General features: G+C 40.9%; 1 protein-coding gene across 6 annotated transcripts in view; it reads left to right on the top strand.

Annotated features, from left to right (window-relative positions):
* The window catches only part of SIL1 (SIL1 nucleotide exchange factor), a 295,785-nt gene that overhangs the window by 182,079 nt on the left and 90,299 nt on the right, over positions 1-23,407 (top strand). The gene's annotated exons all lie outside the window — the stretch shown is intronic.

Raw genomic sequence — 23,407 nt, 5'->3', positions numbered from 1 at the left:
CTGAATTTTCTTAGCTTTTGCTTGTCGGTAAAGGTTTTAATTTCTCCGTCAAATCTGAATGAGTTCCTTGCTGGGTAGAGTAATCTTGGTTGTAGGTTTTTCTCCTTCATCACTTTAAATATGTCCTGCCACTCCCTTCTGGCTTGCAGAGTTTCTGCTGAAAGATCAGCTCTTAACGTTATGGCGATTCCCTTATGTGTTATTTGTTGTTTTTCCCTTGCTTCTTTTAATATTTTTTCTGTGTATTTAATTTTTGATAGTTTGATTAATATGTCTTGGTGTGTGTCTCCTTGGATTCATCTTGTATGGGACTCTCTGTGCTTCCTGGACTTGATTAACTATTTCCTTTCCCATATTAGGGAAGTTTTCAACTATAATCTCTTCAAATATTTTCTCAGTCCCTTTCTTTTTCTCTTTTTCTTCTGGGACCCCTTTAATTCCAATGTTGATGCGTTTAATTGTTGTCGCAGAGGTCTGTGAGGCTGTCCTGAATTCTTTTTCTTTACTCTGCTCCGCAGTAGTTATTTCCACTCTTCTGTCTTCCAGTTTACTTATCTGTTCTTCTGCCTCAGTTATTCTGTTATTGATCCCTTCTACAGAATTTTTAATTTTATTTATTGTGTTGTTCATCACTGATTGTTTACTCTTTAGTTCTTCTAGTTCCTTGTTAAACTTTTCTTGTATTTTCTCCATTCTATTTCCAAGATTTTGCATCATCTTTACTATCATTATTCTGAATTCTTTTTCAGGTAAACTGCCTATTTTCTCTTCATTTGTTTGGTCTAGTGGGTTTTTGCCTTGCTCCTTCATCTGCTGTGTGTTTCTCTGTCTTCTCCTTTTGCTTAACTTACTGTGTTTGGGGTCTCATTTTCGCAGGCTGCAGGTTTGTAGTTCCCGTTGTTTTTGGTGTCTGTCCCCAGTGGCTAAAGTTGGTTCAGTGGGTTGTGTAGGCTTCCTGGTGGAGGGGACTAGTGCCTGTGTTCTGGTGGATGAGGCTGGATCTTGTCTTTCTGGTGGGCAGGTCCACATCTGGTGGTGTGTTTTGGGTTGTCTGTGGCCTTATTATGATTTTAGGCAGTCTCTCTGCTAAAGGATGGGGTTGTGTTCCTGTCTTGCTAGTTGTTTGGCATAGGGTGTCCAGCACTTTAGCTTGCTGGTCGTTGAGTGGAGCTGGGTCTTGGTGTTGAGATGGAGATCTCTGGGAGATTTTCGCCATTTGATATTACATGGAGCTGGAGGGTCTCTTGTGGACCAGTGTCTTGAACTTGGCTCTCCCACCACAGAGGCACAGCCCTGATGCTTGGCTGGAGTACCAAGAGCCTGTGCTCCACATGGCTCAGAAAAAGAGGGAGAAAAAAAAGAAAAAAGAAGAAGATAAAATAAAATAAAGTAAATTAAAATAAAATAATTAAAATAAAAATAATTATTAAGAAAAAATTTAAGTTAAGAAAAAATAAAACAAAAAAATGGAGAGACAGAACCTTAGGACAAATGGTAAAAGGAAAACTATACAGACAAAATCACACAGAGAAGCATACACATACACACTCACAAAAAGAGAAAAAGGGAAAAAAATATGTATATCGTTGCTGCCAAAGTCCACCTCCTCAATTTGGGTTGATTCATTGTCTATTCAGGTATTCCACAGATGCAGGGTACATCAAGTTGATTGGGAACATTTAATCCGCTGCTCCTGAGGCTTCTGGGAGAGATTTCCCTTCCTCTTCTCTTTGCATAGCTCCTGGGGTTCAGCTTTGGATTTGGACCCACCTCTGTGTGTAGGTCGCCTGAGGGCATCTGTTCTTCACTCAGACAGGACAGGGTTAAAGGAGGAGTTGATTTGGGGGCTCTGGCTCACTCAGGCCAGGGACGAGGGCGGGGTAAGGAATGTGAGGTGAGCCTGCAGTGGCAGAGGCCAGAGTGACGTTGCACCAGCCTGAGGTGTGCTGTGTGTTCTCCCGGGGAAGTTGTCCCTGGATCACAGGACCCTGGCAGTGGCAGGCTGCACAGGCTCCCAGGAGGGGAGGTGTGGATAGTGACCTGTGCACACAGGCTTCTTGGTGGCTGTAGCAGCAGCCTTAGCATCTCATACCCTTCTCTGGGGTCCGCATTGATAGCCGCAGCTCGCACCGGTCTTTGGAGCCTCTTAAGTGGCGCTCTTAACCCCCTCTCCTCGTGGACCTGGAAACAAAGAGGCAAGAAAAACTCTCTTGTCTCTTTGGCAGCTCCAGACCTTCTCCTGGACTCCCTCCCGGCTAGCTGTGGCGCACTAGCCCCCTTCATTCTGTGTTCACGCAGCCAACCCCAGTCCTCTCCCTGGGATCCGACCTCCGAAGCCCGAGCCTCAGCTCCCAGCCCCAACCCATTCCAGTGGGTGAGCAGACAAGCCTCTCAGGCTGGTGAGTGTTGGTTGGCACCAATCCTCTGTGCAGGAATCTCTCCGCTTTGTCCTGCTCACCCCTTTTGTTGTGCTCTCCTCCGTGGCTCTGAATCTTCTCCCCTCCGCCACCCACAGTTTCCACCCGCAAAGGGCCTTCCTAGTGTGTGGAAACCTTTCCTCCTTCACAGCTCCCTCCCACTGGTGCAGGTCCCATCCCTATTCTTTTGTCTCTGGTTTTTTCTTTTGCCCTACCCATGTACGTGGGGAGCTTCTTGCCTTTTGGGAGGTCTGAGGTCTTCTGCCAGCATTCAGTAGGTGTTCTGTAGGGGTTGTTCCACATGTAGATGTATTTGTGGGGAGGAAGCTGATCTCCTTGTCTTACTCTTCCTCCATCTTGAAGCTCCTCTCTTGGAAGGTTTTTAATCACAGTTTCAATTTCATTACTTGTGATTGATCTGTTTATATTTTCTACTTCTTCCTGGTTCAGTCTTGGAAGCTTATACCTTTCTAAGGGTTTGTCCATTTCTTCCAGGTTGTCCATTTTATTGGCATAGAGTTGCTTGTAGTAGTCTCTTAGGATGCTTTGTATTTCTGTGGTGTCTGTTGTAACTTCTCCTTTTTCATTTCTAATTTTATTGATTTGAGTCCTCTCCCTCTTTTTCTTGATGAGTCTGGCTAATGGTTTATCAATTTTGTTTATCTTCTCAAGGAACCAGATTTTAGTTTTATTGATCTTTGCTATTGCTTTCTTTGTTTCTATTTCATTTATTTCTGCTCTGGTCTTTATGATTTCTTTCCTTCTGCTAACTTTGGGTTTTGTTTGTTCTTCTTTCTCTAGTTCCTTAGGTGTAAGGTTAGATTGTTTATTTGAGATTTTTCTTGTTTCTTGAGGTAGGCTTGTATAGTTATAAACTTCTCTCTTAGAACTGCTTTTGCTGCATCCCATAGGTTTTGGATCGTCGTGTTTTTGTTGTAATTTGTCTCTAAGTATTTTTTGATTTCCTCTTTGATTTCTTTAGTCATCTCTTGGTTATTTAGTAACGTATTGTTTAGCCTCCATGTGTTTCTGGGTTTTTTTATGTTTTTTTCCCCTATAATTCATTTGTAATCTCATAGCATTGTAGTCAGAAAAGATACTTGATATGATTTCAGTTTTCTTAAATTTACTGAGGCTTGATTTGTGACTCAAGAGGTGATCTATCCTGGAGAATGTTCCATGAGCACTTGAGAAAAAAGTGTAATCTGCTGTTTTTGGATGGAATGTCCTATAAATATCAATTAAATCTATCTGGTCTATTGTGTCATTTAAAGCTTCTGTTTCCTTATTTATTTTCATTTTGCATGATCTGTCCGTTGGTGTAAGTGAGGTGTTAAAAGTCCCCCACTATTATTGTGTTGCTGTCGATTTCCCATTTTACAGCTGTTAGCAGTTGCCTTATGTATTGAGGTGCTCCTATGTTAGGTGCATATATAATTATAATTGTTATATCTTCTTCCTGGGTTGATCCCTTGATCATTATGTAGTGTCCTTCCTTGTCTCTTGTAACATTCTTTATTTTAAAGTCTATTTTATCTGATATGAATATTGCTACTCCAGCTTTCTTTTGATTTCCATTTGCATGGAATATCTTTTTCCATCCCCTCACTTTCAGTCTGTATGTGTCCCTAGGTCTGAAGTGGGTCTCTTGTAGACAGCATATATATGGGTCTTGTTTTTGTATCCATTCAGCAAGCCTGTGTCTTTTGGTTGGAACATTTAATCCATTCACGTTTAAGGTAATTATCGATATGTATGTTCCTATGACCATTTTCTTAATTGTTTTGGGTTTGTTTTTGTAGGTCCTTTTCTTCTCTTGTGCTTCCCACTTAGAGAAGTTCCTTTGGCATTTGTTGTAGAGCTGGTTTGTTGGTGCTGAATTCTCTTAGCTTTTGCTTGTCTGTAAAGCTTTTGATTTCTCCATGGAATGTGAATGAGATCCTTTCCAGGTAGAGTAATCTTGGTTGTAGGTTCTTCCCTCTCATCACTTTACGTATATCATGCCACTCCCTTCTGGCTTGTAGAGTTTCTGCTGAGAAATCAGCTGTTAACCTTATGGGAGTTCCCTTTTATTTATTTGTCATTTTTCCCTTGCTGCTTTCAATAATTTTTCTTTGTCTTTAGTTTTTGCCAATTTGATTACTATGTGTCTCGACGTGTTTCTCGTTGGGTTTATCCTGTATGGGACTCTCTGTGCTTCCTGGACTTGGGTGACTATTTCCTTTCACATGTTAGGAAAGTTTTCGATTATAATCTCTTCAGTTATTTTCTCTGGTCCTTTTTCTCTCTTCTCCTTCTGGGACCCCTATAATGCGAATGTTGTTGCGTTTACTGTTGTCCCAGAGGTCTCCTAGGCTGTCTTCATTTCTTTTCATTCTTTTTTCTTTCTTCTCTTACACAGCAGTGAATTCCACCATTCTGTCTTCCAGGTCACTTATCCATTCTTCTGCCCTAGGTTTTCTGCTGTTGATTCCTTCTAGTGTAGTTTTCATTTCAGTTATTGTATTGTTCATCTATGTTTGTTTGTTCTTTAATTCTTCTAGGTGTTTGTTAAACATTTCTTGCATCTTCTCGATCTTTGCCTCCATTGTTTTTCCGAGGTCCTGGATCGTCATCACTGTCATTATTCTGAATTCTTTTTCTGGAAGGTTGCCTATCTCCACTTCATTTAGTTGTTTTTCTGGGGTTTTTATCTTGTTCCTTCAGCTGCTATATAGCCCTCTGCCTTTTCATCTTGTCTATTTTTCTGTGAATGTGGTTTTTGTTCCACAGGAACAGGATTGTAGTTCTTCTTGCTTCTGCTGTCTGCCCTCTGGTGGATGAGGCTATCTAAGAGACCTGTGCGAGTTTCCTGATGGGAGGGACTGGTGGTGGGTAGAGCTGGCTGTTGCTCTGGTGGGCAGAGCTCAGTAAAACTTTAATGCACTTGACTGCTGATGGGTGGGGCTGGGTTCCCTCCCTGTTGGTTGTTTGGCCGGAGGCAACCCAACACTGGAGCCTACCTGGGCTCTTTGGTGGGGCTAATGGCAGACTCTGGGAGGGCTCATGCCAAGGAGTACTTCCCAGAACTTCTGCTGCCAGTGTCCTTGTCCCCACGGTGAGCCACAGCCACCCCTGCCTCTGCAGGAGATCCTCCAACACTAGCAGGTATGTCTGGTTCAGTCACCCCTGGGGTCACTGCTCCTTCCCCTGGGTCCCGATGCGCACACTACTTTGTGTGTCCCCTCCAGGAGTGGAGTCTCTGTTTCCCCCAGTCCTGTCAAAGTCCTGCAATCAAAACTCACTAGCCTTCAAAGTCTGATCCTCTAGGAATTCCTCCTCCCATTGCTGGACCTCCAGGTTGGGCGCCTGATGTGGGGCTCAGAACCTTCACTCCAGTGGGTGGACTTCTGTGGTATAAGTGTTCTCCAGTCTGTGAGTCACCCACCCAGCAGTTATGGGATTTGATTTTACTGTGATTGCGCCCCTCCTACCGTCTCATTGTGGCTTCTCCTTTGTCTTTCGATGCGGGGTATCTTTTTTGGTGAGTTCCAGTGTCTTCCTGTCGATGATTGCTCAGCAGCTAGTTGTGATTCTGGTGTCTTGCAAGAGGGAGTGAGAGCTCATCCTTCTACTCCGCCATCTTGGTTCAGGGCCTTTATGTGGTACTCTTGAGTCATTATTTCTCAATTTAGAATGTGTGTGTGTGTTGCTGGTATGTAATTTATAGATAGATCCCAGTTATAATGGTGTATTTCAAGGGAGCCCAAATGAAGCCAACCTATAGTAAGAGATGTCAAATGGTTGGTTTGTTTCTTTCCAGCTCCCTTCCTTTTTTCTTTTTAAAATAAATCTTTATTTAATTTTCCAGTACTAAAAGTAATACATGCTCACTATTAGACAATCATAAGATATAGAATATCATAGGAAGTAGAAGTCCTTCTAAGTCCATTTTTTTCACCAGAAAAAACATATATTAATATATTCTTTTTAAACAATTTGTATTATAAAATTAGATACAGAAAATTAAATAAAAATGTAAAGCTTAATGAATTACAAGGGGAACACTCTTGAAATCCTACCCAAGTTAAGAAATAGAACTTTACCAAGCACCTCAGAAGCCCCTCCTGTGTCCCATCCCAGCTGCAACATCTCCTTCCCCCCAAATGTAGCTGTTATCCTGGCTTTTACAGTAGTTGCTTCTTTGCATTTTAAAATAGTATATTACCCAGGTGTACACCCAGACTCTAAAGTGTTTCCCATTAAAAAAATTGTTATATCCTTTAAGTTTCCTTGAATCCACAGGTTATTCCCTTTTCCATTCCTTATCTTTACAATTTGTCTGTTGAAGAACTGAGGCCGTTTCCCGGATTGAATTTTGCTGCTTTCATACTCATGATGCAGTTCATCATGATCCTCAGACCTCAATATTTCTTATAAATTGTCAGCTGGATCCAGAGGCTCAATCAGACTCAGGTTCCATCCTTTTCACAATACTATAAATAGGTTTGAGTTTTTGTATTGGGGAGTGCCTCTCCTTTTGTGGGGTTACAAGATGACGATATTCAAACCTATAATTTCCTTTTTACTTTCAGCTGTAAAACTTTTATAAAGAGGCACTTCCCCTCATACACGATTTGGTTATCCAGTGGTATAGTTCATAAAGGAAAGACAGGATAAATGCTTGATTTTTTTCCTGATTTCTCAGTTTTCAAGGTAATGAGTTGTTTCCCAGGCTTCCTCTGAAGGAGATTAAGTGTTTTTCCTTTAAGAACGTTTAGTAAGTTTCAACCTATTGCAATTACTGTTTTTACTGAAACTGAAATCGTCTTGTCTTTGGTCATTTGAACCAAAGTGCTTTTGATATTACCATAGTAGTTATTGGTAGCATTTTTGCCGTCTGGTGTGACAGGATAGTCTAGGCTAATGTTGTTTATTTCCTGCTTAGGACTGCAATCAACCATTGCTCTAAGAAGCTCTGGTTTCTTTTATTTGGAAATGATGTTTTAAGACTGTAATCTGGCCATTAGGGTAGCTCATTGCTACTGCATCGGTCATTGTTTCCAGGTCTTTCAGTTGAGAAGAGCTAATATATATGATAATATACTTCATGTATTCAAGCAGATACTCATATTCAGGAGTACAGGATTTTTATTTAGCCTCTTTGATATTACATCTATATCTCTTTTCTTTCACACTAAGAATTCTGGTTCTGGGTTATAGGAGAGTGTACAATTAGAATATCTGATAATTACTCATTTGTCCTGTGTCATATTATACATATAACAGTTTCAGAATGGCAATACTACTACCCTGATATGATTTCTGAAAAAAGTTAAAAACATTCTTTTGCGTGTGTTTGCTCATCATTTGTAAAACAGCTGTACTGTGTCTGTATTGTCAGAGCATATAGCCATTATATACTTCTTCATTTTAACACTCATTTAGTCTTATTTCTAGGAATAATTATGTATATTTGATACTTAACATCAGTCTTAATGACAGTGTCTCTTTATAGTTATTTTGGTTGTCTGAAATGGGCTTTCTAGTAGATTCTTCAGGCAGGGTTCATTGAAACAATATTCTCTGATTTCTTGGGTGTTGATGATAAGTTTGTGGTCTTTATACCCAAAAGTCACTTTGGTAGATATAAACTTCTTGGTTCACATTTTTTTTCTCTGAGTATTTTAAATATGTTAATTTATCTTCTTTTGGCAGTAGGCTTTGCTGTCAGAAACACTGATAAGACTAATTTTCTTAATTTGGACTTAGATGCCCAAATGATCTTTTTTTTTCCCTCTAAAATCCAATAATTTTGGTAAAATATATCTTGCTGTTAGACATTCCTGGTCAATATTCTCTGAGGTACACAGTGTGTTCTTTCAATAAATAACTTTTTTTTTTTTTTTTGGCTGCGTTGGGTCTTTTTTGTTGTGTTCAGGCTTTCTCTAGTTGCGGTGAGTGGGGGCTACTCTTTGTTGCAGTGCACAGGATTCTCATTGCAGTGGCTTCTCTTGTTGTGGAGTATGGGCTCTAGGTGTGCGGGCTTCAGTAGTTGTGGCACACGGGCTCAGTATTTGTGGCTCGAGGGCTCTAGAGCGCAGGCTCAGTAGTTGTGGTGCATGGGCTTAGTTGCTTCGCGGCATGTGGGATCTTCCCGGACCAGGGCCTGAACCCGTGTCCCCTGCATTGGCAGGTGGATTCTTAACCACTACACCACCAGGGAAGTCCCAATACATAGTTTTTTAAAACTGTTTTTTTTATTTTAGGGGAATTTTTATAAAAAATATTTATTTACTTATTTATTTATTTGGCTGTGCTGGGTCTTAGTTGCCACGTGCGGGATCTTTGTTGAGGCATGTGGGATCTTTAGTTGTGGTATACGGAATCTTTTTAGTTGTGGCATGTGGTATCTTTTTTTTCTTCTAGTTGCAGCCTGCAGGCTCTTAGTTGCAGCATGTAGGATCTAGGTCCCTGACCAGGGCTCAAACCAGGTCTCCTGCACTGGGAGCATGGAGTCGTAACCGCTGCACCACCAGGGAAGGCCCTAGGGGAAATTTGTCTTGAATTATAGTTTTTGGTATTCTTTTTCCTTTTTTGGGTTTTCTTCTTTAATGTTGGATCTTTTTTGTCTGTCTTTATTTGTCAGTTTCTGATAAATTTTACTTTTTTTCTTTAATTTTTGGTTTTTCAAATTTTTCTCCTTTCACCTTCTACTTATTTTAAGACATTTTTTGTTGTGATTATTCTTTTATTTCTAACTTTCATTGAGTTCTGGTACCTCTTATTTTTATTCTTGAATATCTTGTATCATCAAAAACATGTGTTTAGCTCATTTTGAAATAGCAAGTTGCAGTTCTGATCTGTTCATGGCATGTTTTTCTGGCTTGTTTTCATCATCCATAGGGATGTTATTCCTCTCCTTATTCTGTTTTTCTTTCTTATAATAACGTTATTGTATAGGATTTGAGCTCATTACTTTTTTCAGGTTATTTTTATGAGAAATTAGATTTCTTAGAAAATTAGAAAAGAAGCATGGCTTTAATTATCTTTTAAAAAAAAAATTCGCAGTGCTCCTTTTTCTGTTGTTTTCAACATGGCAGCTTGCTCTATGAGGATTCCTGGCTCTGTTTTCTTCCAGCACTTTTATCTGGATCTTCTCTTTCCTGTATTGCTCTTGTTCCAGTTCTGCTTTTGATTTCTCTTCTGGAAGTGTCTTCTCAGTGTCTCCCTGTCCTAATAGGGAGCACTGGTTGATTAAATTTGAGAGTTCAGTGGGGCTCGATTGCTCTAGCCCCTTGAGAATTTACCACCAGTTTTCTTGTACTTGCCTACTATTAGACTGGGAAAAATCCCTCCTAGGTTCAAGTGCTCTTCTCCCACTGGCCTATTTTGTGTGTGTGTGTGTGTGTGTGTGTGTGTGTGTGTGTGTATGAATACCTATTGACTACTTTGGGGTTTTCCTTTTTCAAGTTTGTCAGGCACGTCATTTCTTCCTATGTCCTCCCATACAGAATATGATACTATGCAGATTTGGTGATTTGTCTTCACCTGCTTCACTTCTGTTTGGGGATTTGTAGGCATCTTTTCACTTTGTTTTGATACAAATTGTTGCTTATAGGGTTGGTTTTGCTATCTAGTCACTGAGTCTGTTTTAATGTGAGGATTTGGATAGATTAAAAACTGTATTGCTGCCACATTAACATATATGTTCTTTAAAAAGAAAGATGAAATCATGTATTTGCAGCTTGTTCTTTTTGTTTAGTTTTAGTCATCTTTTTATGTTAGTGTAATTCTCCCTCCTCCTTATTATAGACTATTGTGTTCCATTGAAGGCATAAAGTGCATTGTGTAGTAAATCCCTTACTGATGGACATTTTGTATTGTTTCTTGTTTGAAATTACTAAAATGCTGTAATGAACATTCTGTCAATATATTGGTTGTGTACTTCGGTGAATGTCTCTATTGGATACATTCCTACAAGTGGAATCTGCTGGGTCAAATGAAATGAACATTTACAGTTTTAATAGATATTGCCAGATGACCAAAAACATTGCACTAATTTGTATCTTTACCTACAGTGTATTAGAATGCCTGTTGCCGTGTAGCCTTCCCAGTATTGGCCTACAGGCTCTCCAAAGTATGCATGTTTATATGTGTGTTGGGAGAGTTATTTACAGACCTCTTTAAGAAACTGGTAAAAGCTATAAACCTTCTCAGAAAAATGTAATTGTATACTTAAATATTTCACATACAATTTTAGAGTCTTCACCAACTGTTCTCAGTTGACATAGTTCTTCTTGTTGCCTTCCTAGCCACCACATCTCTTTTGCTTCTGTTTGGTGAACTTGGGAATACTTGGAAGTTTAAGGATAAAGAGCACTTGTAGAGCTACGACCAATAGTTCATCCACCGAAGCCTGTAATCAGAGGTGATAATACTCTGAAGTCCACAGTGAAGTCTGATGTGTGTGGTTTACTAACAGTTAAGAGCTCAACCATGCTTCTCTCTCATTCTGTTTTTTTTTTTAATTGCTGTTGGTTATTCATTTATTTTTTTCTTTAAATTTTTTTTTATTGAAGTATAGTTGCTTTACAATGTTGTGTTAATTTCTGCTGTACAGCACAGTGATTCAGTTATACATATGTGTACATTCTTTTTCATATTCTTTTCCATTATGGTTTATCACAGGATATTGAATACAGTTCCCTGTGCCATACAGTAGGATCTTGATGTTTATTCATTTTATATATAATAGTTTGCATCTGCTAACCCCAAACTCCCTCTCCCTTGGCAACTACAAGTCTGTTCTCTATGTCTGTGAGTCTGTTTCTGTTTTGTACATAAGTTCATTGGTATCATATTTTAGATTCCACATATAAGTGATATCATATGGTATTTGTCATTCTCTTTTTGACTTACTTCATTTAGTATGATAATCTCTAGTTTCATTCATGTTGCTGCACATGGCATTATTTCATTCTTTTTATGGCTGAGTAGTATTCTAGTGTGTGTGTGTGTGTGTGTGTGTGTGTGTGTTCCACATCTTCTTTATCCATTCATCTGTTGATGGACATATAGGTTGCTTCCATGTCTTGGCTGCTGTGAATAGTGCTGCTATGAACATAAGGGTGCATGTATCTTTTCGAATTATAGTTTTGTCTGGGTGTATGCCCAGGAGTGGGATTGCTGGATCATATGGCAACTATATTTTTAGTTTTTTGAGGAACCTCCATACTGTTTTACATAGTGGCTGTACCAGCTTATAGTCCCACCAACAGTGTAGGTCTCTCATTCTGTTTTGATCTCTTGCTCTCTGTTTCTGTTTATGCAATTCTTTTTTTTTTTTTTTTTTTGGCGTGGCATGTGGGATCTTGGTTCCCCAACCAGGGATGGAACCCATGCCCCTGCAGTGGAAGCGTGGAGTCTTAACCACTGGAATGCCAAGGAAGTCCCTCTTTGTGCAATTCTTAGTCTTTGTACCTCTATCTCATTTAACTTGTGGGTTGAGGAATGATACTGTGGAATTAAAACATATTTTAAAATATGTGTTGTATTTATTAAATTAGGTTTTATTTTCCCCTGATCCCATGTTAAAGACTGTCTTTGCAGCAATACATCCCTTTGCCCCACATTTCAGAAAGAGGAAATTTTTTGCTTTTCTTCCCATAAAGCTAACTTACCTTTGTTTTGGAACATACACACAGTGGACATTTACTACGAGACACTCTGTTTAGCACTGTAGGAATATAAAGATGTCCTGACTTCAAGGAGAATTTAACCTACTGGGGAAAATTTGACAAGTATCATATTTTTATGGATTTGCTTCCCTCACCAGACCAGTGATTTCCTTAAGTGTAGAGAGGCCATGTCTCATCCTTGATTTCCCTAAATCCTGGCGTATTGTAGGTGGTTAGTAAATATCTGTTGAATGAGTATCAAAGAACCCAGTTGAGTAGGAAACAATGAATAGAGGAAGTGCTATTTGAGAGGAATAAGCAAGACACTCAGGGTTGAAAGGAGGGGAAGACAATGTATAAAACTGCATAGAATTGTTTGAGTTAGGCCGTTAAAAAATGGATTTTAATTTGACAGAGTAAAAGCAAGTGAAGAGGCAGTATCAAGGACCAAAGAAAGCGTGGGTGAGTTTGGCCAGAGGATGGGGTATTTGTGGATGAGGGGAGATAAGGCAGAGAATGTTAGGCAGGGACTTTGCTGTATTAGGTAGATCTGAACACCAGCAGGAGTATTGGTACTTGGGAGGGTAGCAAAGAAACCACTGAATGTTTTAAGGAGAGTGCCAACAGAATTGTCCTTGGGGATGCTTCGCCAGGCTGCAATGGCAGGAGGCATGGCACAAGGAGGGATCATGTATCTTTCCAGTGGAGATTACCTCTCATGATCTCCTAAGGTTCCTTGTAGCTCACAATGCTGGTGTCCGTGGAGTTCTGAAGGGTTTGCCTTCTCTCATAAATTTGAAATGGCAGGTGGAAAGAGTGTGTCTTGGCAGTGGTTTTTTGTGAGGTGATTTCTATCAAAAGGGATCCAGACCAGAAGCACTCAGTAGGGAGTGAATCCACTCATGAATGGTAGTAAGCACGAAGGCCAGAACTTGCAAGCACTGCCTGGGTACTTGTAGGGGACTTCAGAGTGTATAGCAGGTAGAGTGTATATAATCAAGTGACAGTTGTAGAGTTAACATTAAGTGCTTAGGATTGGGAGCATTGTGGGGAGGCACAGCTGGGGGCAGCATCAGCTGTTGTGATGACGGGTTGAAAGTATGAAGCAGGCTGCTTGTCAGGAGTGTACATATTAGCAGGTTTGCTGAAGCACCAACCTTGTGCCCAGTGGCCTGGAACATCCAGACTTCTCACCCATGCTTGGGTGGGCACCTGCAAGCACTGTCCCACGAGGAACATGAAGCCAGAGCAGGGCAGCTGCTTTTATAAGCCTTATGTTGCATTGTTACAAAACTGGCTTGAGCCTGTGTTTGAGTTAAGTTTATCGGGAAACCTGAAACCCTTTTCCCTTGTTGCTGGCTTGGCAGTTGTTCTCATTTAAATCCTCCCCACGTTTGCTTAAGTCATGCTGCTGGTTATGGCCTCTGTTTTCTGTTCTGACTTGGGGAATAGGATAGGTAGGACTGCTCCATGGGTTTGGTTGGCCTACTGCTGGCCCCAGCCAAAGAAGGCTGTAGTGCATCTTTTCAGTGTGGTAGAAACCTTGTTTAACTGGCTGCCCTCTCAATTTGGATGCCCTGTAGGCTTCATTGTTATTGAACTTCTTGCAGCCTTAATGAGGCAGTCTCACATGAAAATTCTACAAAAATCATGTACTCACTTATCCTCTACAGAGCTCAGTTAAGTATGTACTGAGAGCTTAACACTCAGTCTAACCATCTGTAATGGTCCCTGTCCCATAGCTGGGAAAACTGAACAAGTCAGAGAGAGACAAGAGTCCAGCAAACACCATTGTTGAGAGTACTCTGGATCAACCCTAAGCATCCCACTTGAATTATCTCTTATTCCTCACAGTGAACTCTGTGAACTCTATGAAGTGAGTACTCTGAGCCCCGTTCTGTACATGGACCACAGAGCTTATTTTCCCAAGGTCTCAAAGCTATTAAGTGATAGAACTGGACCTGGAATCTGGGTCTTCCTTAGCCTGTGCCCTCTACCACTGGACTGGATAACTGCCCAGGTCACCCAAGTGCTAGAGGCTGTAGCTCCTTCTGGTGAGACGAGCAGTGCAGGTGAAGAAAGCAAAGCACAGCACTGCTTAGTAGGTCTCTTAATACTCATGATCCAAAACTTTAAGAGGCAACAAGTTGGGAGTGTCATTACATTTTGATAGCTGAAAGAAGGCTCAGGTAACTAACCTCATTTTGTTGTCCATGTTGCCTACATTTAAGGGAGGCCCTCTCACAATGAGGGGCAAGGACTTGGGACCGGTTGTTTCCTTGACTGCCTTCTCTACACTGTATCTATTGCTCCATTTGCATCTTTTCCCCTTCTGGTTTGCATTCTGCCCCTCTCCCTCAAAAAGGAAGGGATTTGAGTCCCATCCTTTAGAACTTATCTAGAGAGAAATTTGGCCCTAGGAATTTTGCTCCCCTCATACTTAAGGATTTCCTCTCTTTCCACTGCAGGGAGCATCCGAACTGAGGGGCTTTTGCATCAGGTACTGGGGAAATTGTAGAGGTCAGGAGTAGCTGGTACTGTTTTGAAATAATTCACAGAACTGTGTTTGGCTCTGGAGGTAACAGGTGTTGTAAAAGAGAACAAACAGCCAATTATGATGTTAGGAACCCTGGGGATTGATGTGGTGGGAAAAAAAGGATTAAAAATTATGGCACAATATCTTGGTACTTTGCTTTCTTAGCCCTCTTATTAAATTATGACTTCTGTTTGAGGAAAATAAATGAGAGCAAAGGGTTTGTTTAGAATACAATCTTTGTGTTTTAAATTTGACTAATGAATGGTTTTAGCACTTTCATTTGGTTCTCAGTCAACTTGTGTTCAAAGTGTCAATTAACCAATAAATATTGTGAAAAACAAGAGTCAGAAATGGTTGCCACTCTTGCTAATGAGCTGCTAATGAAATTGTGCCTGGGTGGGAAATGCAGGCACTCTAGAATCCCCAAGTCTTCTCCAGAAAATGAGCTGTAGTAGAACTAAGGTCCCTGACCCCTGGGAAAGGTGCACATTTAACTCCTTCGTTCCCAATTGCTGTTTTTCCCCTCCTCATTATTAAGAGAAACTCATTGCCGGTATCTTATGGTTAACTTCAATTGTAGTGAGACTTTTCAAAATGTGATTTTATTTGACTCAATAATTCCTAAGTGGGATTAGAGAGCTGGAAGAACTGCCTGGCCTTTGGTCTCTTAATGATTCTTTTCCTCTTCTAATTTTCTTTTCATTCATTCATTTATTTACTTATGGCTGCATCAGGTCTTTGTTGTGGCACGCAGGCTCTTTGTTGCGGTGCACGGGCTCAGTAGTTGCGGTGCAGGGTCTTCTCTGTAGTTGTGGCATGCGGGCTCCAGAGCATATGGGTTCTGTAGTTGTGGCTTGTGGCCTCCAGAGTGCATGGGCTCTGTGGTTGTGGCACACAGGATCTCTAGTTGTGGCGTGCGGGCTTAGTTGCCCCGTGGCATGTGGGATCTTAGTTCCCTGACCAGGGATCGAACCCACGTCCCCTGCATTGGAAGATGGATTCTTAACTACTGGACCACCAGGGAAATCCCTCTAATTTTCTCAAGTCTTTCCCCCGTCTTCTCATCCCCAACAGATACATGTATGCACAATTGAAAATGGATTGAAATCTGAATATATTTAACATTTTGTAGGGTTGAGAGAGTAGGGTGTGGGTGGGGGACTATATCTCTAAAAAAAGAAATGGCAGGAACTAGTAGACTATAGCAATCAACAGGATTATTGAAAACCAGTTCCCAGCATGGATGTAAAAGCTCAAGTGCTCTGATTAAAGGGCTGTGCTATATATCTGTTAGTCTCACTGGGTCTTCTTCTGAGCTAAAGAGGAACATGGAACACATTGAGGGTAGAGATAAAAGGGGAATGGAGGCAATCAGTGGGCTAGGAAACAGGTGTGGGATACCCATCCTGAGTCTCTGGGTGAAAGTAGCCCCTCTGCCCCTTCTCCCCTCTTCTACTTTACCTGTGGATTTATGTGGGGCTCTGACAGGTCTCCTGGGCTGGTGCTAGGAGTCACTGCACATGCTTAAAGGTCTGGTGCTTTTGAGGGAAGGAGGACTGACCCCTGTCAGATAGAATTCCTAAGTTTTTATGGTCAAAATACTGTCATCCCTTACTCCGTCTCACTCTTCCCATTCCCTACCCATTCCCCTCATTCAGGCTTGATTATACCTGATTAGGTCAAGTATAATAGCTTTCTAACTAGCCTCTTTGCTCCTTCTCTTTCTGTTATATGCTGAGCTTCAAATGGAGTTATTCATTGTCCCCTGAATATGCCCACTTCTTTGCTTGCCTGAAAGCTGTTCTCTGGACTTGGGACTCTAAATATTGTTACCCCTCTTCCTCGTTTACTTCATATTCCTCAATGGCAGCTATTGGTTTTGTTAATGTGGTATCTTTCCCAGTGCCCAACACAGCAGGTGGCTTTCTTCAGTGGGTACACAGTAAAGTGTGGTAGAAGGAATGCCTAGAATAGAGCAGGCAGGCTCTTACCTAATCCTCAGTAAATGCTTGTTGACTAGCCAGTTGTGGAAAGAGGCTCACGGTGTCCTGGATATGGTTACTTTGAGCCTTTGTCCTGATGGCTGTTCAGAGTACCTCTCCAACTGTAACAGGAAATCTTCCAAGTAGCATTGCTAGTCCTTGTACTTGGAGAGCACTGCTGTTGTGAATTCTGTGTACAGAGGTTGGTGCCCAGCTGTTGTCTGTCCTTCTTGAGAACTGGAAAGGAGACATTGGTTAGGTCACAGCAGATAAAATTTTGGAGGGTAGTTCTGGAATGTGATGGGAGCTATGAGGATAGCTGTTCCCAGAGGAAGACTGTGGAGTCTCTTGATCTGAAGGGCTTTAATGCAGGTGATGGATTTCCACCCTTGCTTGGAAGCCATGCCAGAGAACTCTTCTAAGGCCCTGCCCAGACTGTAGATTACAGCAGAGTAAAAAATCAGTTTGGAGAATATTTTTATTTTTTCTCATTTTGCCATTGTTTAGTCCTTTTAGAAAATGCATAAATGTAATGACAATACAGACTGGTTCACTCTGTGTTTTGCTGCTTACAAAAAAGGTCTCCATTTGTGTTTCCCTTCAAAAAACATTAAGCATTGGTTCAGGGTTCAGCACCCTAGAGAGGTTTGTGCACATTTTTTTGTTGCTGGTTCAGTTCAAGTCCTGCCTTGGAGACAGGATAGATGCTCATTTGTGTGAGGCAGGGATCTTGCCAGGACTTGTTTGCGGTTTTTGAATAAAAAAGCAGGAGGATAGGGCTGTGGTAGCCATGGCAACTGTGCTTGTAAAGTCTCAGCTCTGACCAGCCCTGGTTAGGAGCTTGGAGGTGAGTGGCATTGCTTCCTGTCCCATATTCCTCCTATTCTTTCTGGTCTTGGAAGTGGGGGCCAGGGGGTTGGCATTCAAGCTGACCTTTCTGGTGGCCTACTGTGTGCCTGGAGTTGAACCTGAGCTGTGGGCACAAGTAATTGGTCCCTGCCCTTTAGAAACTCGGCATAATTGGGAATTTTTACTCTTGTAAAAATTTCTTTTAAAAAACACATACCTACAGGACTTGATAAATAAAATGTCTTTGTTTCATTCTGGTTGACATTTACCTTTTTTTTTTTTTTCTTTTTTTGCGGTACGCAGGCCTCTCAGTGTTGTGGCCTCTCCCGTTGCGGAGCACAGGCTCCGGATGCGCAGGCTCAGCGGCCATGGCTCACGGGCCCAGCCGCTCCGTGGCATGTGGGATCTTCCCGGACCGGGGCACGAACCCCTGTCCCCTGCATCGGCAGGCGGACTCTCAACCACTGCGCCACCAGGGAAGCCCCGACGTTTACCTTTTTGGGGCTGTGTTTCCTGAAGCACTTTTAACTTCTTCTGAGCACTGACACAGTGTTTTCTCATTTATTCTTCACAACAATCTAACACATTAGTGAAAGCAGACACGATAGATTCTTGTCATTTGACACATAAGGGCATGAATATTAAAAAATAAAAAGGAATTTGCCTGAATTTACCTGGCCCTCAAAGAAAGAGCTGAATGGGTAGCAGAGTTACAGTGCTCATGGTCTCATGGCCAGCTCTCATCTGAGCAGGCTGTGCCACGGCAGCCCTTGATTTTCTGCCATTGTGTCCAGGTTTGACTTGAAAGAGCCTAGAAGTCCCTGGAGGGAGAGGTTTCCAGGCAAAAGCCTACAGAGACACCTCCCAAAGACATATAACTCCCAAGGCATCTGATGCCAACGCAGAAACCAGGGCACTGTGGCATGCATCTCAATTGGCCCTGTCTCTGCTGAAGCAGGGCAGTCGGACTGCACAGCAGGCTCATTGTGGGCACTACCCAAGGAGGATGCTGCCACTCTGAGCCCAGGAGGGCTAAGTTTCTAATCACTGGGCACTTGGGTGAGTTGGGACAAATACTGAGTCAGGCAAGATTTGTCAATAGGTGAAACATCTTTTCCAGTAGTCACAAATTGGCTGTGGGCTGAATTCCATATATAGATATGTTTTGTTTAGCTTTTGTATTTTAAAATTTGAATGCTTTCAGAGGGGGCATTTTTTTCTCAGCCCTCACCACTCCCTGTTGTCTTACAGATGGCCTTCCTTACTCATCTCTCTTATTTGCCTGCCTCCCATGGGCATTTGAGTTGGCTTCTGCATCTTGGATCAATATTTCTTACCTGCCCTTCTACCAGTATTTCTCTTGCCTAGGTGTTTGATGGCCTCAGGCTTTCTAGGCTCATTTTCTTCTTTCTACCCTACCCAGAAATATCCTTCTGGATTTGTGTTTAGGCTCTGAACTTAGCTTTTTCTTGGCCCTTAGGAATACTTGCTGTCACCTTGTCCTATATCTGATAGCCTAATTGCTGTCCTGGGATTCAAAAGAAGTACTGCTATATCCAAAGAAATTAATTTTTAAAACAACTTTATTGAGATAAAATTTATATACCATAAAATTCAGTAATTTAAAGTGTACCATGGGAATAATTCTCAAACCTCCTAGGGAATGTTGATAGAATAGATGGGTGGTTTCTAGACTATGGTGTTTCATGGACCAGAAAACTTTAAAAGAAAGTTCAGACCAAAGTCCGAACTGGACCAAAGGCCAGTTTCTTTACTTTGCTGAGTTAAGGGCCTTAACATAGAAACAACCCACTATCATCCACCATCATCATTATCTCATTTTATAAAAGGACATTTTAACACTAAAAAGATAGAAATGATGTAATTTCAGAAAAAAAGAACTCTTTTTTATATTGGACACTTCTAAATTCCTTGTTTCCAAACCACTGGAATGAATTGCCACAATAAACAAACCACTCAAAACTCAGCTTTAAAACAACAGTAATTTCTTTTTGTATAGCTTTGACTCTTAGAACCATAGTAATAGTTCACGTACCCTTCATATGCCCCCAAATAAAAAATTGAACCAACCAGGATGTGGAGGAATGGAAACAACAAAGTGGAACACAGACACTAACAAATGAACCAAATTGATAACATAATCATACTGATGGGGGTAGGGAAGAATGGAACTAACCTAAATGACCTTGTGAAATGATAACTTTGACTAGATACTGTAAAATTAAAGACAAAGGAGCTGTATGTAAATGCTGTAATCTAGTTTGTCAAATGTGTTTCTCACAGGGGTATGGGTTAGCAATTTTGAAACTACTTTGTATGTGTACTAGTATTGAACAATAAATATAATATTGCAGGTAAAAAGAACCAGTTTTCTCACTATTGGAGAAAGAAGTTGCAAATAAGGAAATGGGGGAGATGAACCCTGTGGGGCTGATTGGAATCTGAGGTATCAGTATAATCTTGCAGTTTTTAAGAGGTCCACAGACAAATAGATGTAGAAATACAGATGTGTATATGTGCATATATGTACACACACGTATAAATTTCTTATCTCTGACCCAGAGAGTGCCCAGAAGCAATGACAACCTAGTAGTAGTGAACACACCTATCATGCAGATCATGGTTTCTAAAGACTGTTTTTCAATAAAAAACTAGGACTCCTTGAAAAATGGTTGATTCCAGGGCTGGGAAAAGGAAAATGCAAGATAAACTTGGAGTATCTTATGGATCCAGAAAGTAAGGAAGTACTTGAAAAAAAGAAAATGATGGGGGAAAGGGACTTGCCAAAGGAACACAAGAGCTAACCTGAAGGAGCTCCTAGTTGCCAAAGCTGAAATAATTTGAGCAACAAAATAATGATAATATTGCATTATAACTCACAGAATAAAATATCCATGAGAACATATTGATAAAGCAAATAATTAAGTAGATGGAGGAGCAACAGTTTTTCCTTGTAGTGAAATTTCAATTAATAAATGTGTAAGGAACGAGGGGAGTAGAAAATTGCTATTAGACTGTCTCCACAGTGGTAATTGTTGCAAACGGATCCCTCTAATGGTGTGCAAAGGTTTGAGGAAAAAGAGGATTTGTATAATCTTAGAATATTTCCCCCATGATCTTTTTTTAAACAATTCAGGGATTTTTAGTATACACACAGCATTGTGTAACCATCACCACATTTTCATCACCCCCAAAAGAAACAATGCTTATTAGTGGTCATTCCCCATTCCTCCCTTCCCCTAGCCCCTGACAACCATTAATTTACTATGTCTGTTGATGTGCCTATTCAGGACATTTCATATGAAAGGAATCATATGATATGTGACTTTTTGTATCTGTCTTTCAGTTAGTTTAATGCATTCAAAGTTCGTCCATGTTATAGTATATATCAGTGTTTCATTCCTTTTTTTTAAGTTACTGTGTATTTTATTTATTTACTTATTCCAGTTTTATTGAGATACAGTTTAATGATTTGAAGTATTTCATTCCTTTTAGTGGCTGAATAGTGTTCTGCTGCATAGATAGACCACATTTTGTTTGTTCATTTCTCAGAGTTGATGGACATTTGGGTTGTTGCCACATTTTGGCTATTACAAATAATGCTACAGTGAACATTCATGTACAAGTTTGTGTGTGAACATATGTTTTTAGTTCTCTTGTGAATATACCTAGGTGAAGAATTGCTGGGTTCATAGGGTAGCTCTTTGTCTAACATTTTGAGAAACAGCCAGACTGTTTTCTACAGTTTGGTAGTTTGCCATGATTTTTGTTTACCACAGTGGAAAAGCTCAGTATAGATTACTTTTGTTAGTTGATCAAGACCAATATCACCAGTATAAGACATGTTGACATCACGAACCTTTTGATATGATACACTGAGAAGAACATGACATAATTTCTGTTCTTCTGTCAAGGTGGCATGATTTGAGTTTAATCATCACAAGAACCAGACAGTCCTGAATAACTGATAAGTATTTATTTCTTGAGGGTATCAGGGTCATGAAAGACAAGGGAAGACTGAGGAACTGTTGTAGAGTGCAGGAAACTAGGGAGAAATAACAACCAAAGGCCTTATGGGATCCTGGAACAAAAAAGGACCTTAGTGGAAACACTGGTAAGGTTTGAAAAGGATCTTTAGTTTGGTTACTGGTGTTAATTTCCCAGTAACTGTCTATGGCTATATAAGATATTAACATTGGGAAAAGCTGTGTAAGTGATATATGGAAACTCTCTATACTATTTTTGCAAGTGTACATTTAAAGGTAGTTCAAAGTAAAAAGTTAAAAAAGGTATCCAGTCATTTATTCTTGTTCACATGTCTGCAGATAGGCTAGACTTGGCTGACTGTGGTTGGGCTCAGTTGGGTTCATCTCCAGTCTGCACTTTGGGTCCAGGTCTGCTCCATGGGTCTCTCATCCTTCTTGGATCAGAGTGCTAGTAGAGCATGTTCTTCTCACAGTGTACACAATTCCAAGACAAAACCCAAACACACAAGCACATTTCAAACATCTGTGGCACATTTCCTAACATCCTGCTGGCCAAAGCACGTCACAGGCCAAGTCCAAAGTCAAAGGTTGGGAAAGTACACTCTACTGCTAGTAGGAGGGACTCTGAGGTCACATGGTAACGGGGGTGGATGGAACAGAACTGGTGACAATGATGCAGTCTACCACCTATTTTTTCCCCCCTCAGGGAGCCAGGGTTAGGGAAATAGACACTGCAGTCTTTGCAGGCCTATTTGCCTTTCTGGATTCCTGTCTTATTTTCTGCTTGTCCCCTTCCCCTCTACCGCCCAATCCCTGCATGTATCTGGTGACTTTTGGCCTCTGTTTTGTTCTTCTCCAGTGTTCTGGTCCCTTCAGAGAGGCCCTAGAAGGAAGCAGGTCAGATCACACTCTCTAACTTGGCCTTTTTCCCAATGGGGTGAAAACATTTGAAATACTGTGTTTTCTGTTGCCTCTGCCACTGCTGCTGTGGCTGGTTTCATGTATTTTAAATGAGCATAACCTGTATTTTAAGTTAATGTTATTGTGGTTGCTCTTGCCCCCTGTGGCGGCTTATGTGAAGGGATTAATTTTGGAATTTTCCCCAAATAAAATAAATGGATGCACATAAGATCCTAGTTTTTTCCTTGGCCAGCTTAGCACAGTCTAACCTGTTACGTTCTGAAACTTTTAAAGTCATGTACTTTTTCTCTTTTTTATTTCTAATTTCAAAAGTCTGAAAATTCAAGATATTATTATTACTGTTATTAGTACAATTACTACTAAAAATAACTATGACTACTAATTATTATGAATTATTATGAATCTACTTGTCCTAGTGAAAATCCTTGTTAGCATTTCCACACACCTCTAGATAAGCTAGGATTTTCTCTTTTCCATTTTTGATTTTTCACTTAATATATAATTATTGAGGGTTTACTATATGCTTGCATATGTGATAGACCCTGAAGATAAACTAAGATGTAACTGTTGATTGTGGTAAGTATTATTAAGAAAAAGGGTCATGGCAGGGAGTTCCCTGGCAGTCCAGTGGTTAGGACTAGGTACTTTCACTGCTGTGGACCCGGGTTCAATCCCTGGTTGGGGAACTAAGATCCTGCAAGCTGCATGGGGTGGTCAAAAAAAAAAAGAAAGAAGGAAAGAGAAAGAAAACGGGTCATGGTGTTGTGTGAAAGCCTTTAGATGGAAGCCAGATCTGGTCTGGGGAAATAGAGGATGCCTCTCAGAGAGGAAGCGACTCTTAGCTGGGATTGGAAGAATGAAGAGATGGAGGCTGGGGTTGGAAGGAGCATTCTGGGCGAAGGGAACAGCAGGTGGAATGGCCCTGTAGTAGGAGGGAGCATGGTTCCTTTCATGGAATGGCAGAAGGCTAGTGTGGCCTAGAACATGGGGAACGAGGAGTGGACAAGTTTGAAGAGGCAGGCAAGGAGCTAGATAC

Source organism: Grampus griseus (assembly GCF_964374135.1).
Source record: "Grampus griseus genome assembly, chromosome: 3".
NCBI lineage: Eukaryota > Metazoa > Chordata > Mammalia > Artiodactyla > Delphinidae > Grampus > Grampus griseus.
The sequence above is the reverse complement of the archived record's forward strand: the minus strand, read 5'-3'. Positions and strand labels throughout refer to the sequence as shown.